The sequence below is a fragment of the Solanum verrucosum genome, unplaced genomic scaffold, assembly GCF_900185275.1.
Source record: "Solanum verrucosum unplaced genomic scaffold, falcon-dt-bn FXZP01000225.1, whole genome shotgun sequence".
Classification (NCBI taxonomy): domain Eukaryota; kingdom Viridiplantae; phylum Streptophyta; class Magnoliopsida; order Solanales; family Solanaceae; genus Solanum; species Solanum verrucosum.
This window is the reverse complement of record NW_026020022.1, coordinates 70,486-79,588: the sequence shown is the minus strand read 5'-3', so window position 1 is coordinate 79,588 and position 9,103 is coordinate 70,486.

The window sequence follows — 9,103 nt, the reverse complement described above, 5'->3', positions numbered from 1 at the left end:
AAAATAGGTTTATCGATTTTTGAAGCTTTAAGGTGAATCTAGATGTTTGAAATTATCAAATTGGTAATAGAAGATTGTATATCGAAATTGGAGTCATTTGGAGTTGATTTGGACCAATTCTGAATAAGAGTATATTGGTAAAAAATTTTACACAAGTTGTGGTGACCAGTCAAAGTTTTGTGATTAATTCTGGCAATTTGTCAGAGTTGTGATTATAATTTTGATAATCCGTCATAAATTGAGAACAATTTTTTGTGATTCATCAGGAGTAGTGACAAGGCAAAAGTTTGCATTAGTTTAAAGTTTGTCCGGATTTATGGCCAAATTCTGACGATCCATCGGGATTTGGAAAGAAATAATGGATATTATTGCGATAAGAGAAGATTTTTCCGTCAATTTAAAATCTTGGTATTTCGTCATATATGTGAAGATTTATATTCGTGAAATGGTAAGGTTGTATGGAGTGTCATTGTCCATTATTTTCAATCGTGGTATTTAGTTTACATCTCAGTTTGGAAGTCGTTTCAGAAAGATCCTGGTACTCACGTGAAACTTAGGGCCCGTTTGGCCATGCGATATGGTATCATGATATGGAATCATGATATGGTATCGTGATATGGAATCATGAGATGAAATTGAAGGTTTGTTTGGACATGCGATATGGAATTTTTGTGTTGTATATTTTCTCATAAACATAAAAATCCCATAAGTTGTAAAAATATTAAAATAGCCCCAATTGTTTATTCAATCTTATCAAATACACAAAAAATTATAAAATCGCATAATAAATTATTACAAAGTTATTTGTTCTCCACTTAAGTAATTGTTTCATCTAACTTTAATTTAATAAAAAAAATTGAACATAAATTGTAGTGTTGCACCGCTTTAGGAACCTCCTTTGCGATTACGATATGCTTGTTGCATCGCTTTAGGAACCTCCCCTTCTATATATGTTCCATCAATCGCACCAACACAATCCTACTGAATAAAAAAATACATCAATATTAGTTTAGTGAACATAAAATAAATTGGAAGCATTATAGAATGCACTTCATAAAAATAATGTTTGTAAGAGTAATAAAAATAATGCTTCCAAGACAATGCAAAGTCATAAAATAAATATTATCTCTTTAAACAAAGTTGATAGGAAATATGTAACTAAATACTAATAACTTGAACATAAAATATAAATGTGCACTTATTGAGGCCATAAAATAAATTTATTAATGTGATTGAAATTTTACCTTAAATCAAGGCCAAAATCGAGTATTATGTCGAATTTTGGAATGTACACCAGTCATATTTTTTGGTTGTATAAATGTTGGTGTCATCTTGCTAATTGCCTCGGCAACTATTTTAACATGCCGGTTAATTGTTTCAAATGAATGTTGAAAAGTTTCACAATCGTGAGGTGTGAGTTAAAATGACTATATGTTGGTGAGAATAATAAACTTTATGTCGGTGAGAATAATAAATTTTAAAAAGTAATGATGTGATTATAAATTTTATTTACATATGAAACAAATGGTTAGTAGATATAAATGTAGGGTTGTTTTAACAAAATATAAACTCATGGATCAATTATTGTATTAAAAGATCCCAAATCATGATATGAAATCACCATATAATTCCATATCATGGTTTTTGGAGAATATGATATCACCTCTCATGATATGGAATCAACGTAAAATTGCATGTCCAAATGCTGATTCCATCTCACGATACCATATCGTGATATGGTATTGCATGGCCAAACGCCTACTTAGCACGACTTTCCATCCTCATACTGATGGACAAGATGAACGTACCATTCAAACTTAAGAAGATATGTTAAGAGCTTGTGTGATAGACTTCAAGGGTAATTGGGATGATCACTTGCCTTTGATTGAGTTTGGTTGTAATAATAGCTATCATTCTAGCATTGGGATGGCACCGTTTGAGGATGTTTATGGTAGAAGGTGTAGGTCTCCTATAAGTTGGTTTGAGTTGGTGAGGTTGCATTGATAGGGCTCGAGTTGATACAAGAGACTATGGAAAAGGTTCGACTTAGTCGCGTGTAACATTCCAGAAATTTTTAGGCTAAACTAGAACTAAAACGAAAGGGTAAGAATCAAGGAGGTGGGTAAGGGCGAAAGAGAGAGGACCAAAACAGTCCACTCTCCCCTAGACACTGCCCTAGTGACCATGACTCGTGGTGGGGACCACGGATCGTGGTGTGGTTCGTGGTAGCCTAGGCAATGAGCCCAAGAAACTGCCCAAAATAGGCTCTCATTCACGAGCCACTTCACGGGGGGTGCGGAATTGGTAGTTGAGGAAGTCATATCTTTGGTAGTGTGGTAGGTGGTAGTGTGGTAAGTGAGGAATTTATCTTAAAGATTTTATCATAATATTCCTTTTTTAAGGGTCTTAATCTTGATATCTCTTTAATATTATTTATGATATATTCTAGATATAACATATCTTGGGTTCTTAGGTACATATATAGATTTTCTTCCATTAATTGTTCTAATAGTTTTATATCTTCCATACATTCTGTCCAATATTGTAAATATTCGTAGTTCATTTTAGTCTGAATTTATTTCTAAATCATACCATTCTATTCTTTCGAGGTCTAAATCATGTAGGTCTATTTCATACCATTGTTGGTTTAATATATCTTCTGATCCGTTATCATTAAATATTTTTTTCCATATTATTCTTGTTAATTCAATTATTTCTATATCTTTAAGTATATATAAGATTAAAGTTTCATAGTTTTTTATTATTTCATCATGCATGTATGTAGTCATGTCCGTTGTTATGCAGTTTTTTATTTTCAATTATTCCTTCCTATCATATTCATAATTGATTAAATTCATATTAGATCATTATGAACTAGATTATTTGTTTATCATGTTCTCATGTCACTACTAGCATCGTACTTTAGCGGATACTTCCTTCTTATCAGCGCCTCAACTTTGTTTACTCCCCTAAACGGCTTTCCTTGCCTATCGATTTCAACATTAGGATGGCATAGTATAGAAGTTTTCTCTCTGTTTCCAGTGTGCTAATAAACTAGAAATCATGATTCAAATAATTCTAATACATAATAGCTAACATAAATTTATTCAATCATATATATGATATTCAGGAATATATGAAATTAGTTCTGCATATTTATTGAACAATATACCTTTGCCTCTTACTTATCCATGATATCTGAAGTTTGTTCCATTATCTATTAAATATGAATAGCTTAAGTATTAAATATTGAGAGAGTGTTTATGAAAGTGCTTCGTTTATTTCAATCTGCCTTTTATGTTATATGTACATTCCTTTATATAGAAAGGAAATCCTATCTACTGCACTTTCAAATTTTATCTCTACAGTAATGCATAATAATGCATTACTTTACAATAATGCACAATAATGTGCTACTTACACCGACCATACCTACTACTTACACGTGCCCATACTCTCTTAATTTGTCCATACTATATGACTTTTTAACACTACCATAATTTACACTACACAATAATGCACACTCCACTTTACACTTGTCTTCTTACAATAAGACACAATAAGACTAATAATATTTACATGGTACTTTTTATATTATTTTGCTTTTGGCCATATCTATTCTTTGCCTTATCTCTTTTTCTACGGCTTTCTTTGCACATGTGTATTTTTATTTTTGTCTTCTTCTTCTTATCTTCTTTCGTCTCTATCTCATTTGATCATTCCAGCTGGACATCGGGAATCACATTATTTTCTCCATTACATTTTGAACATATATGGTCAGGATATTTATGTCCAATTAGTTTACAGTATCTAGTTAATAGTTCTGATGAAATAAATCCTGCCTTTAATGCTCTTGTTGTAGGTCTTTCTTCTGGCTTTAATAATGATAAAATCCATTTCTAGACTCCATCCATATCTGACTTCCTTAGCTTCCCTGAATTAGCATAAATCATTAATTGATCTCTGGAATAGTAACTCCATATAGCATTTCCATTCAAATAATTATTGGCTAGTTCTTGTATTATAGTTGATATACCAATTATTCTTTTATGACATAGAAATTGGGTATCTCAATTTTTGGTATTTCTGGTTGTTCTCCAATATCTTCCGGTATTATCATCTCTTTGGTCAGGCCTATCTTTACAACCTAAATAGAAGGTTTCATCTCCTCATGTAATATCTTGTTGTTGCCGTATAAAATTTTACATAAAATAAATTTCATTTGGTCACTCTTTTGTATATAATAAATGCTTTGTATAATTCTGGTATGCCACTCAGTTCTTCTCCGTCATAAGTATATGCAGCACTTATTAATCCATAATTATAAGATGTGTTAACTAAGTTAGCATTGATTTTTGGCTGTGCAATTATTTTATTGTATCCTTGTAATTTCTGGGTTATATAGTCTTGGTTTGGATCTTTTGTAGTGGTAGATCTGGGATTGAGGTTTAGGTAACTCTGTATTTTGTATATATTTTCGAGGTATGTCCTTGTGATGTGGTTATACACCTTTTTCTCATGTTGTAGGCTATCTGCATACGTTGAAGTTTGTGGTTCTATGGTTAATGAGTTTTTTGTTTTTTGTGTAAATGGCTTTTCAAATAACTGATTTAGATTTGTATTACGTTGTTTTTCAATAACTGGTCTTCTTGTACCTGCAACTATATTTAGACAATCATTATGGGTTTTAAGGTGTTTCCCAACGTCACCTCTTAGCTCTGGATTTTTAAAGTCTTCCGATCGACTTAGCTCCTCATTTTTATAGTCATGCTGCTGACTTGTACTAGCTTTAGACTTCAGATTATCTTCATTAGTCTTTAGCTTTTGTATCTCATTGTCCATACTGTCCTCTTTGATACAAAGTGTAGTAATGGCTTTGAGTATGTATTTTCTTTCTCAGTTTGAATAGCTTTGTCTTGATAAGTAATCTGCAATAACATTCTTGTCAGTTTTTATTACTTTAATAGTAAATGTAAAATTTAATACATTTAATACCAATCTTCTTATTTCTTTTGTAGTTACCGAATCTTGTATTTTTCTTGTTAGCCACCATTTTACTTGTGTGTTATCCGTTCTTATAATAAATTTGTTATATACAATATATGGTTCAAATGATAATAAGCATTTATATACTGAATATAATTCTTTCCTATTTATTTCCCATTTTATTTCCGTATTAGTAAATGTTCTTGAATAATATCTGCAATGATGTTCTATTTTTTCTTCATCATACCTGTATTTTAAGACTCCTCTATAACTTTTTTCACTAGTGTCTGATTCTAATATATAAGTAAATTTTTTGTTTTCATCCGGAAAATATAGTTTAGGTAGGTGCTTACATAATGATTTTATTTTTTGTATTTGTGTTTGATCTTTTTTATCAAACTGGTATTCTACATCTTTCTTTAACTTTTGTTGTAATAGTTTTAAATTCCCTGCTAATTTTGGTATGTATTCTCTTACTTGATTTACTAGTCCTAGAAATGATTGTAATTTCTTTTTTGTATCTAACTGTTCATTTGAGTTAATTATTTTTTGTATTATATGTGTTTGCATTTTTATTCCATTTTTATCTATTTATATTCCTAAAAATTCTATTTGCTTTTTCATTATGTTTGCTTTCTTTTTGCTTAGACTTATGCCTGAATATTCTATAATATGTATGAATTTTTCTAATAATCTTATGTGTTCATCTTGGGTTTTAGAATATAGTAATATATCATCAATATATACTACACAATTTTCTTGTTGTTTAAAGTAGTTATCCATAAAGTGTTGATATCTACCTGGGGCATTTTTATATCCAAATGGTAATACATTCCATTTATAAAATCCGTGTGGTACTGTAAAGGCAATAAGTTTTTTAGATTCTTCTTCTAGCTTTAAGTGGTAAAATCCTGATTTGCAGTCAAATTTACTAAAGTAATTATATCCTTGTATTTGTCTTATCTTTAATATTTTATTAGGTATTGGGTAATTATATGTTTTAGTTTTTGCATTTAAATTTCTATAATCAATAACCATTCTACTTTTTCCTCTTTTTTGTTCACTATGTTTATTTACTATAAATGCTGGACTTGTGTGCTTGCTATTGCTTTTTTGTATATACCCTTTTTCTAATAATTCGCTTATATGTATCTTAAATTTTGTTAAATCATTAAAATTATATTTTAATGGTTTTTGGGTTATTATACTATTATTATCAATTAGCTCAATTTTGACTTTTGTTTTATGTTTTTCCCATCCTTGTAAAGGATCTTCACTATATAACAATTCTAAGTTATCTTGGATTATTTTTACTTTATCTATAGAGAATATAATTAATTCTATTTTAGGGTCTTCTTCTTTTATATTTTCTAATTTTTGTGTAATTTTTTCACTTCCTTTTATTCATTCTATTGTTTTTCGTTTTTTGTTATTTACTCTTTTTGCTCCTATTTTTTGTTTACATGGTGTTGTGAACCACTAGTGTGTTTTTGTTATTATATGTGGGTATAATTTTTCCAGAAATGGCATTCCCAATAGCATATCTTTTGTCGTCAATTCAAAGTTATATATTTCTTCTATAGTTAATATCTTATCCCATATTTGTATTTTTATATTTTTTGCCTTATATGTAATCATGCTTCCTTCATTATTAAATCCTGTTACTACTATCGATGTTTTTAATTTTTCCCATTTATCTTCTGGTAAACAATTGTATTTACATATATTAGCTTCTGCTTCTGTGTCTATCATCGGTGTATAATATCTGTTGTAATATCCTTTCATTATTATCTTTGCAAGTATATATATTTTCATGTTTTTATCATAAGAAAGTTCATTTTATTATTATCTTCTTATTATTATAATTTATTGTTAACTGTTTGTCTTCTAAATTATATGGTTTTACTTGTTCTAACCATTTTATTCCTAAAGTGATATTTTTATCTCCTTGATATACTTTAAACTTTATTATTATTGGTACTCCTCCAATGATTATTTCCTTTTCTGTAGTTTCTTCGGTATATATCAATGCCTTTGGTAGTTCAGGGCATGATTGTTCAGTAGTAATTATTTCATCTTATGTTACTAGTTCTCTTGTAATATAGTTTTCTTCTTGTCGTGTATTTATTAATATTAGATATTTTCGTTGTTCCATTACTCCCGTTATGTAGTAATGATATGGTTCTATTTCTTCTTCTATTGATTTTTGTGGAGTTCTATCTATTCTTCTTGAGGTACTCATTTTTGATGATATTTGGGGCATTTCATAGTTTATTCTTTTTGATGTACTTAGTCTTTCTTTTACTATTTCTAAATCTTCTTCTATATCAATCTCATTATAACTATAATCATTATTATCTATGACTGTAACTATCCTTTCAAAAGGATTTTCTATTTTTATTTTATTTATTTTATTTTTTGCTGTTATTTTATGTTTTGTTGTTAAAACATATAAGTTTTACATCTAGCTGTAAATATTTTACTTCCTAGGGCTAGTTCTATCCCTGACATTTTTCAATATAATACTAGTGATTTATCTATGTTTATGTCATTTATTGCTACTGAGTAGTTAGCACTTATTATAAATTTAAATTTTTGGTATATGAGGTTACCTTTTACTGCACTTATTATACTTTTTTCTATGGGTTGTATAATTCTATCATCCGCTAAGTATATTTCTATGGGTGTATCTATTCCTTCTCTAAAACATGCTTTTATTAGTATTTCTGTTCCTCCTAAATGTACATACTTAATTGGATTTTTAGCTTTAATATCTTGTATTTCTTTATTTATTATTCATTTGTTTATTATTGGTATTTTAGCCTTTCCTTTGGTGTATTTGCAATCTATGATATGTTCTCTTTGGCTTAATACATAATATTCTTCTTTTTGTCGTTCAAACCAGTTTCTTATTGTTGGTATTTCAAATATTTTTTCTACGCTTAAGTCTAATTCTTTTCCTTTTATTTGTTCAAATATATTATTATCAAATATTATTTTTTGTTCTGCCGATTCTTCATCTTGATATTTTTCTTTAGTTATTATTTGTATATCTGTTTCAGTCATTTATATAGTGTTCATTATCTGATTCTATTGCTAAATTATTTTCCATTTCGTCTGTTTCGTTTTCTGATAATTCATATATGCTATATTCACTTTCTAATTCATAATCTACGTATTCTATTTGTGTATATTTTTCATTGTCTATTATTATTTCTGATATTTGTTTTTTCTTTGGATTCTTAGGTAATTTACAATCTCTACCTATATGTCCTAATTTTCCACAATTATAACAAGTACATTCCGTTATTTTTCTTTTTGGTTTATATGGTCTCTTAGTTTTATAGTTTTTTTACATAGTATCTTCTTCTTGGTTTTTTATATTTATATTTTGATATGTATTTTTTATTATATTTCTTTTTATAGTATTTGTCCGTACAACCAAATTGGGGTACCGTTTTATTTTTGCAACATGCTAAGTTTTTTATTAGTATTTTTTCCATTTTATTTCTTCTTTATGCTTTTCACATAGTTCTATAAACCATCGTTGTAAGAATTTTATTCTAGCTCCTAAGGTATATGTTAATCCTGCTTCATTACAACTTTTTATTACTTTTGAATTAAAAGGTTCTGGTAATTTTATAAAATATAACTTTCTTATTTCCTTACTTTCTTCTGTGCTATATGTTCCTTTATAATAATATTCTCTAAATGCACATGTATATTCATCTATATAACACATATTACATATTGCTAATTTTGTCATTAGATTCCAGTTTATTATTTTTTCTCTATTTTGTTCTTCTACTTCTGTTGTCATACTACTAAATTCATTTCTTATAGCTATTTCGTATTTATGTAATATTTCCATAGTTGTAGTAGCTAATTCACCATTAGATTTTTTATTACTTCTTGGAGTTTTTAAACTTTCATCTGATAAATTTTGTAGCCATAATTTTACTGTTCCTATAAGTGTTCTTTCTATATATCCTGGTGTTTCTGTCATTCCTATTTTGTTATCTATTAATTGTTTTGATATATATCCATCCATAATTGAATTGTTTTATTTATATCTGCAACACAGTCTAAATCTAAAAAATCATGTTGTTCAGTTATT